This window comes from Panthera tigris, chromosome C2 (genome assembly GCF_018350195.1).
Source record: "Panthera tigris isolate Pti1 chromosome C2, P.tigris_Pti1_mat1.1, whole genome shotgun sequence".
In the NCBI taxonomy this organism is placed as follows: Eukaryota; Metazoa; Chordata; class Mammalia; order Carnivora; family Felidae; genus Panthera; species Panthera tigris.
The window spans coordinates 12,522,026-12,529,001 of NC_056668.1; the positions used below are offsets into that span (position 1 = coordinate 12,522,026).

At 51.4% G+C, this 6,976-nt stretch overlaps 1 long non-coding RNA gene across 2 annotated transcripts; it reads left to right on the forward strand.

Annotated features, from left to right (window-relative positions):
• Positions 1–4,867: 4,867 nt before the first annotated feature.
• LOC122230682 lies at positions 4,868–6,721 on the forward strand. Of its 2 annotated transcripts, XR_006207720.1 has the most exons (4): positions 4,868–5,331; positions 5,545–5,645; positions 6,155–6,243; positions 6,553–6,721. It is a non-coding gene; the product is annotated as an uncharacterized LOC122230682 (long non-coding RNA). The 2 variants fall into 2 exon arrangements; XR_006207719.1 differs by having other exon boundaries at positions 4,868–5,645.
• The last annotated feature ends 255 nt before the right edge of the window (positions 6,722–6,976 follow it).

The following is a 6,976-nucleotide window of genomic DNA, read 5'->3' on the forward strand; positions in this document are numbered from 1 at the left end:
AATGTGCCATCCAGCTTGAAATTAACGGCCACAGGCTCAGAGCACAGTGGCCTTGAGCCTCGTGGAATTGTCTTGCAAAGCCTCAGAAACCGCCCCACCACGCTCTCCCCCTGCCGCCAGATCCCCGGAGTCGTGACCCCCTGTTGCAGAAAAGCCCTTCCGGCCCAAGTTCAAGGAGAGAGACGGTGGGATTCCCTGGAAAAGTTCAGCGTGAGACGTCCTGGCAACGGCAGCCAGCATTTGTACCTTCCTGTCTCCCAGGTGGTTGCATGCAATGCTTTACGCACATTTTCTCCCGGATCCCTCACAACAGCCGAGTTCGGAAGAAACTAGGACTGTTGTCATCTCACAAACAAGGAAACTACAGCCCACGGGGGTTCATGTGCCCAAGATGAGGCCCCTTAAAAAATCCACCTGCTGGCCCCAGAGTCTGTGTTAACTCTCCTGGTGAGTTTCCACGTACGCCTAATCATAGACACTGACCCGACGGCCGGGGAGCAGCGGCCGGTGAACGTCCAGGGAACACCCGTCTGCGCAGGGCCCCAGGCCAGGCGCCTCCACGGTGGGCAGGTGGCAACCTGAGATGATCTTAGGGTCTCAGGCCAACAGCCGTGGGACTTCGGGTCCCGAGACGGCTCTGGCTCACCAGCCTCTGAAGGCGAATGATGCCCAAGCCCACCCTTGACGGGCTTGAAGCAAAACAGAAGCTTGACTCGGTTCTGAAAACCGCTGCCCCAAACGACGAAAGGTAGAGTCTGGGTCGTGTCCCGCCCAGAGGACCCTGGGGCATGCCAGCGTGGACTCAGAGATCAGCCGTCGCACGAATTCCCACACGCTAGGTCCTGGGCTACCGTTGGTCTGGATAGATTGAATTCTATACATTCAGACCAGGAGAACCACAGCCACGTCTGTCTTGCTGCTTGGGCCATGAGGCAGGGGCAAAAGCACCAAATCACCCGTATGATCCCTGATCCCGCCGTTGGCTGTTGGGCGGCCGCATACCCACAGCTGTGTCACTGTTTTCACCCTAAACCTCTCCCGGGTGCCCCTGGCACAGCAGCCCATGGTACCCAACACCTTTTATTATTTTTCCGTGGCCCATCGAGAGGTCATCGTACTCTGGGTGGCCCGGCAGCCACCAGCGCGTGGCCGACGAACAGGACAACACGCCGGAGCCCTTCACTCTGCCCCTTCGTCTGCAGCATCATCTTGAAATAAGGTGGAGCCATGTGCGCGTGACGTGGATTTCAGGACCGCGGTGCAGTAAATGTCCACGGGCCTCCCCCCGCCGCCTACTGCCCTTCCCCCTTCCCACCCACCACCCCCCAGCCCTCAAACAAAGTAGGCAGACACAATAGCAGCATTATTCTAGTGGGTTCTCATTTCTTGTTCTCCCATTTGCGTCGTGCCCGGATGGATCCCATAGGCTCAGCAACTGTGGGTTTTGGCGATAAATTTGCAAAATACAAGATGCACTCAAAATACAAAACTGCACTCCAGTCTTTGGGTCAGAATCCTCTGGTAGGACTGAATCGCTTACGTTGTAAAGTGAAAGAGATGAAGATAAGACAATCAAGGGCATTGATATGCAAAGCGAAACCCCAAAACTGAGAGCTGCTTTGAGTTTAACTAGTAGACCTTCACAAAATGAACTCAGCTCACAGGAACAGATGTCCACCTTCTCTGGCAACAGTTTCCGGGGCCGGAAAACCCTTGGCATTTCTCGAGGTAATTTACATTTAACTGATGAAAGAGTTTTTGAGCCGGATGGCTCTTGATTTTGCCTGGGGATGTAAGTATGATTTACCTTATTGAATATGGGATTTTAATAGCTTTGTGCCATAGGAACCCCCAAATCGGTGAACGCAGGTAGAAGAGTGATGGCACCGTTAGCAAAAATGGTCCGCCTTATGAATGCCTGATTGAAGCTGTGAAACTGTGAATTTCAAAATGTGTCTCATACGTTCAAATGTACGAGAGCCAAAATTCAAATGTGTCTCACACTAGAGTTACAAGAGCAGTATATAAATCGATTTCTTCATTATACATTTAAATATTCATAGTATTTTTCTCAGCTGAGGCATCGCGTACCTAACGCAACTGAGATTTTCGCCTAACTTCCCTCCCCAGCCCCGGGAAGGCTGCGAAGTGGCTTCTGTCTCCACTCCCGGATGGCCCCGCGTTTCAGCACTTTCCCAGCCCCACTGGGGCTGCTGTCTGTTTGTATGTCGTCTCCCTGAATGCACTGGGAGCTCTGGAGGCGGGGCACTGTTCTAGATTTTAATTCTTCCCCTCCAGAAGCAAGGACTTCGACATTTTCTGAAGCAGGCGAGGCTGATGTCGATGGGGGGCGGGGGGGGCGGGGCGGTGAAGGGACAGGGTCTTCTCTTCATTCAAGGGCTGCTGTGCCTTGGCCCTTCTGGATAAAGGGAGGGGTGGGGCTAGAGTCAGGGGTGGGGGTGCTAATTCTTCACAAGGCCACGCCTCACGGGTCAGTGACAAAGTTCGGGCACCTGCTAGGGTCTGGTTTTGCCTGAGGGAGGCTCCTGCTTCCACAGGCTTTGGCTACACGCGGGACCTCCTGGTGCGGGGGGGGGGGTTTGGGGTCACTCTGGGCCTAACGGAGCACAGCGTCCGTGCTTTTGTCACAACCCGATTGGGGGCCTGCAGAATTCCTCAGCGAACGTGAGCCTCGAGGCTTTCTCGACTGGGGAAGCCGTCACATGATCAGAATTTCATTTTAGGAGCAGAATCGTTAGCGGAATCCAGGACATTTTGTCATCACACAGAACACACCCTGAAAGATCATCTACCGTGTTTTTGAAGTGTATTAATTTATTTTGAGAGAGCGAGAAAGCAGGGGAGGGACAGAGAGAGGGAGAGAGAGAATCCCAAGCAGGCTCCACGCTGTCAGCACAGAGCCCGACGCAGGACTCCGTCCACGAACTGTGAGTTCGTGACCTGAGCCAAAATCGAGCGTTGGACGCTTAACCGACTAAGTCCCCCAGGCGCGCCCCCCGCCCCCCCGCCCCCGATCATCCAACAGTTTTCAAAGGACGAGCAGCCTCAGACTGAATCAGTGCCACACAGCACGGCTCCACGTGGGGGTGCAGGTTTTCCTGCTCTTGGAGGCTTCCGTCCAGTCTTGGGTGTCTCCAAAGGGCCACAGACAGAAGTCCTACCAAATAGAAAAGCGACAAAACCTGTGTCCAAAAATGGCAAGGAGGAAGAGAAGTGTCTCTGGGAAGCTTCTGGTGGAACGTGTGGAGCTGGGCATGTAGACGTCCACACTACCCTCATCCCAGGAATGAGAGTCGGGGGTCCCAGAGCCCCCCTTTGACCCCACAGTGTCTGCCTCTCCTCACTCCGGCTGCATTCCGGTCCTGTCTTCCTCAGGCCATCTCAGCGACCGCATGTCTCTGCAGGGCCCCTCCCTGAGGCCACTTCCTCAGTCACCTTTTAGACCCCACAGCCCCCCACTCTGGGGGAGGGGGAGGCCCTACCAGTCAGCACCCAGGGAACCCCGGGCCGGTTTTTGATCAGAACTCAATGAGACATCTTAAAATGCCTAAAGAGAGAGAGGCTTTCAAACTATACAAATACTATGGGTTCAAATTAGAAAATGTAAGCCGGGGGGGGGGGGGGGGAGAAAAGAAAAATAATTCAAATATCATCTTCCAGAGAGAGGTGTTCACTTTTTTTATCATGAAAATTGAAATTTATGGTGAAAGCACAAAAACAACTCATGGGGATCCCCCAAGTGCCCATCACTCAACTTGCAAAACTCTCAGCGCTTTGCGAATCCGTGCTTCGCAATGTCCTCCCGATGTCCCCTACTGAAGTCTTTAAATGTTTTTGTTTTGTTTTGTTTTTTGTTTCTGAGACAGACAGGGAGAGGGGGACAGAGGATCCGAAGCAGGCTCCGCACTGACAGCAGAGAGCCCGATGTGGGGCTCGAACCCACGACCTCGAGATCATGACCTGAGCCAAAGTCGGACACTCAACTGACTGAGCCACCCAGGTGCCCCTCTACTAAGGTCTTTTAAAGAAATTCCCAGACATTATTTCACTTCATCTGTAAATTTTTTGTTTTTTTTTTTTAAAAGGTTTTACAGATTTGCACATAGAAGAGGCACAAAGAAAACAATAAAGAATCCCCAAAGTATAAACAATACAAACAGCATTCTCTGATCATAGAGCAAACAAACTAGAAATTCGCACTAACATCCAACCCACAGAAAGGCCCTTCCTCCTGGAAATCAGACATATGTATCTTTTTTTAAATGTTTATTTATTCATTTTGAGAGGGGGGAGGGGCAGAGAGAGAGGGAGAGAGAGAGAATCCCAAGCAGGCTCTGCACCATCAGCACAGAGCCCGACGCAGGGCTCCATCCCACTAACCATGAGATCATGACCTGAGCTGAAATCAAGAGTCAGATGCTTAACTGACTGAGCCACCCAGGCATCCTTCAAACACATATATTGAGATACACGCTTGCAAGATGGGAGCTATTCCAAAGCTGTACAATTTCTAGAAAGTAATGATATGAACAGAACAGCAAGTATATGATTCTGCTCCAACAATATCTACAAAAATATCTGGTAGTAAATATCAGAAACTATAAATCATTAAACACCTAAATAAAGAACTAGCAAAGGACCAACAAAGTAAACAAAAGAAAGCAGAAGGAAGGAATTAATGGAGGTCAAAGCAGAAATGTAACAAGTTGAAAAAGAGTGTTTCACTAATACGTCAAAACCGGTGGATTGAAAAATCAACCAAATTGGAAAACTACTAGTTGGCGTAATTAAAAAGAGAAAGAAGAAAGAAAGAAAGAAAGAAAGAAAGAAAGAAAGAAAGAAGAAAGAACCAGAAATACACAAAGTAAATGACAAGAGAAAAATAATTAGAAGAATTTTTAAAAATAAGATGACCGGCGACTCCCATTGGCTCCGTCTATAGCCTCCGCTCACAGCTCGTTCAATGCTTGGGTGTGGATGCTTGTTCTGTTCGAACTTGATCCCACTAGAAATCTCCTTTTCTCCCTACATCCCCCGCCCCTGGGTCCCAGGCCTCTCCCCTAGTTGCAACGATCGAGGCTCAGCCTTTGAACTGTGTACCGAAGCCTTGTGAGCGGCTGACTCAGAGCTTGAGACCAGGAGTCGTCAGGTGTGCGATTCTATGTGGTGTGTGCTTAGGTTTTCTCGAGAGCTGTCACGGAAGAAAAGGAGAAAACTCAAACACAAAACTCACCAAGGGACCCTATGAAAACCTTAAAGACCAGTTGATCACAAAGCTGCCTGAACCATCACAAAGCACAGAAAAAGAACGTAAGCTTCCGTGTTACTTCCACGAAGCTAATAGAACATCGCTAGCAGACCTGAGAAAGACAGTCTATCACTAGCAAATACCGACGCGAACATTTTTGCATAAAGCCAGAAGCAGAGAGAATCCCCAAACACGTTTAATATGTCACGAGCAAGTGGGATTTTTTTCCAGAACTGCAGGGCGGTTTAATATCAGGAAATCTATCCTCTTCACAGAGCTGGGAGAAGAACCACGTGATCGCGTCCACACACGCCAACAAGGCATTTGACAAAATTCAGCTCCCGGTTGATGCTGGCTATAAACCGCAAACCACAGGGTACGGATGTTCTGCCTCCTGCCACATTTCTCTCGCTCTTAGTCTTCCAAAACGCGACTGGGGTGGGGTTCCAAGGTGGGTCTCTGGAGCCCCCCGTCCGTGGAAGGCTGGGTATGGAGGATGAGGTTGAGGGGCTAAGTTCAGACGAGGAAGCCGGGTCGACGTCAAATGCTTGAGCAGCTGAAGAGGAAGTGGAAGCCCACAGGTCTCCGTAGGGGAAGACCAAGGTGGTTTCCAGCCCGGCCAAGGGTCCCAGGAGGGCAGCTCCCCTCCCACCACCAGCCTCCAGAACTGTGGATCGGGAGGTCCAAGAGCAAGGTGTCGGGAGATGGGTTTCTCCCAAGGCCGCTGTCTTTGGCTTGCACCCGGCCACCTTCCCGCCATGTCCTCACGTGGCCTTGCCTCAGTGCACCCCTGATGTCTCTTCCCCTTCCTGGAAGGACACCTGTCCCCTGGGGTTAGAGCGCCACCCTCCTGACCACAGTGATAAGGTCTTCTCTTGTTTGCAGTGCTCGTGCCTGGCTCCAGCTTTGATGATGGAGGCATCTACTCCAAAGACGGCTCTCTCCGCTAAACACACGGCCGGCCACGGGACTGGGTAAAGAGCCGGCTCCCCACCTGCCGGTCTCCTTGTTTCAGCCATCTTGGTTGATTCAGATAACAGACCATTTGGGCCTCTTGCTTTTTTTTTCTTCTCTTCCCACCCTTCGAAATCCTAGGCCTATATTTTAAGTTCACCAGTAGAGTATGAACCCTCAAAACCCTAGCCCCCACCTTCAACCCCAATAAAAGTAGAATTCCAGGACTGGGCACTCACACACTAACTCTGTCTCTCTCTCTCTCTCTCTCTCTCTGGGACCTTGCTGTGTGGCCCCGGGTGTGCTGTGTAACTTCCGGGTCCTGTAAGTAAGAAACCTTTATTTCAAAGTTCCCTGACGGTTGTCACTGAAGGACATCTGCCACCAGAGCGAGAACCAGGGGGGCCCGTCCAACCACAGCACTGGTTACTGCTCGGCTGAGACCAGCGCACAACAATGACCCCATCTGACCTTATCTCCAAACGCCGTCACAATCTAAGGTAATAGAAAGATGAGGGCTTCCGTGTTTGAGTTTGGGGAGCACACAGTTCAGTCCGCAGCAGGCTCTGTCGCTTAAAAAGCTGCAAGATCTCGGGTAATTTATTCACCTTCCGAGCTGCAGTTTTGTGCTCCGTGCGCTGGAAATAGCAGCATCGCCCCACCTCGTAGGACCGCGCAAGCCATCGAGCCCCCAAGGCTTCCTGCCCTCTCGCCGCCATCACCGGCGCGAAGCTGTCTTCTTCGTGTTGCAAG